Below are 2,226 nucleotides of genomic sequence, written 5' to 3'. Positions count from 1 at the left end.
ATTTTCAAAGTCATTTTTTTTTAATTATTTTCAGAGTGCCACTTCCAGGGGGGTGCTCTGGCGCGCCCAGGCCGAAATAGGAGCACTATGGGCGGCCTGCCTCAGCACATTTGCCCCCCCCAAATCCTGGTTCTCAAAAAATTTCAAAGTCATTTTTTTTTAATTATTTTCAGAGTGCCACTTCCAGGGGGGTGCTCTGGCGCGCCCAGGCCGAAATAGGAGCACTATGGGCGGCCTGCCTCAGCACATTTGCCCCCCCCCCCCCCAAATCCTGGTTCTCCAAAAATTTCAAAGTCAACTTTTTTTGAAATATTTTCAGAGTGCCACCTCTGGAGCCTCTGCAGCGGGGGCTCTCGCCTGCCTGGTCACCCGTCATTCATTTCAATGGGGGGGGATATGGACGCCTGGTCACCCGGCATTCATTTCAATGGGGAGATTGGAGCCCTGGGCATCCGGCCTTCATTTCAATGGGGGATTTGGACGTCTGGTCACCCGCCATTCATTTCAATGGGGAGATTGGAGCCCTGGGCACCCGGCCTTCATTTCAATGGGGGATTTGGACGCCTGGTCACCCGCCATTCATTTCAATGGGGGGATTTGGACGCCTGGTCACCCGGCATTCATTTCAATGGGGAGATTGGAGCCCTGGGCATCCGGCCTTCATTTCAATGGGGGATTTGGACGTCTGGTCACCCGCCATTCATTTCAATGGGGAGATTGGAGCCCTGGGCATCCGGCCTTCATTTCAATGGGGGATTTGGACGTCTGGTCACCCGCCATTCATTTCAATGGGGAGATTGGAGCCCTGGGCACCCGGCCTTCATTTCAATGGGGGATTTGGACGCCTGGTCACCCGCCATTCATTTCAATGGGGGGATTTGGACGCCTGGTCACCCGGCCTTCATTTCAATGGGGGATTTGGACGCCTGGTCACCCGCCATTCATTTCAATGGGGAGATTGGAGCCCTGGTCACCCGGCCTTCATTTCAATGGGGGATTTGGACGCCTGGTCATCCGCCATTCATTTCACTGGGGAGATTGGAGCCCTGGGCACCCGGCCTTCATTTCAATGGGGGATTTGGACGCCTGGTCACCCGCCATTCATTTCAATGGGGAGATTGGAGCCCTGGGCACCCGGCCTTCATTTCAATGGGGGATTTGGACGCCTGGTCACCCGCCATTCATTTCACTGGGGAGATTGGAGCCCTGGGCACCCGGCCTTCATTTCAATGGGGGATTTGGACGCCTGGTCACCCGCCATTCATTTCACTGGGGAGATTGGAGCCCTGGGCACCCGGCCTTCATTTCAATGGGGGATTTGGACGCCTGGTCACCCGCCATTCATTTCACTGGGGAGATTGGAGCCCTGGGCACCCGGCCTTCATTTCAATGGGGGATTTGGACGCCTGGTCACCCGCCATTCATTTCAATGGGGAGATTGGAGCCCTGGGCACCCGGCCTTCATTTCAATGGGGGATTTGGACGCCTGGTCACCCGCCATTCATTTCACTGGGGAGATTGGAGCCCTGGGCACCCGGCCTTCATTTCAATGGGGGATTTGGACGCCTGGTCACCCGCCATTCATTTCAATGGGAAGATTGGAGCCCTGGTCAAGCCCTGAAGAGAGACGCTCTCCCCCTGGTCCATGGCGCTCTCCCCCTGGTCCATGGAGTCCCGCAAACGGCCAGCATCAAGCCCCGAAGACAGGCGCTCTCCCACTGGTCCGTGGAGCCCCGAAGACACGCGCCAACAGCCAGCATCAAGCCCCCAAAGAGAGGCGCTCTCCCCCTGGTCCTTGGAGCCCCGCCGACGGCCAGCGACAAGCCCCGAAGTGAGGCGCTCTCCTCCTTGTTCGGCACATGCACGCACACACACCCCTCCGCACGAGCCCCTGTGCGCCCGGCGCGCCCGCAGTTGGAAGAAGGGAAAGAGGGGGAAGAGCTGGAAGTGCTGGAAGTGCTGGAAGTGCTGGAAGTGCTGGAAGTGCTGAAAGTGCTGAAAGTGCTGAAAGTAAAGGGGAAAGCGGACAGCGGCCAGCGGACAGCGGCCAGCGGACAGCGGCCAGCGGACAGCGGCCAGCGGACAGCGGCGACAGGCCAAATGTGCTGAGGGCGGCCGCCTATAGTGCTCCTATTTCGGCTATGGCAGGCGCTCTCCCCCTGGTCCATGGCGCTTTCCCCCCGGTCCATGGAGCCCCGTCAACAGCCAGCAACAAGCCCCAAAGAG

This window comes from Vanacampus margaritifer, unplaced genomic scaffold, assembly GCF_051991255.1.
Source record: "Vanacampus margaritifer isolate UIUO_Vmar unplaced genomic scaffold, RoL_Vmar_1.0 HiC_scaffold_165, whole genome shotgun sequence".
Taxonomy (NCBI): domain Eukaryota; kingdom Metazoa; phylum Chordata; class Actinopteri; order Syngnathiformes; family Syngnathidae; genus Vanacampus; species Vanacampus margaritifer.
The sequence above is the reverse complement of the archived record's forward strand: the minus strand, read 5'-3'. Positions refer to the sequence as shown.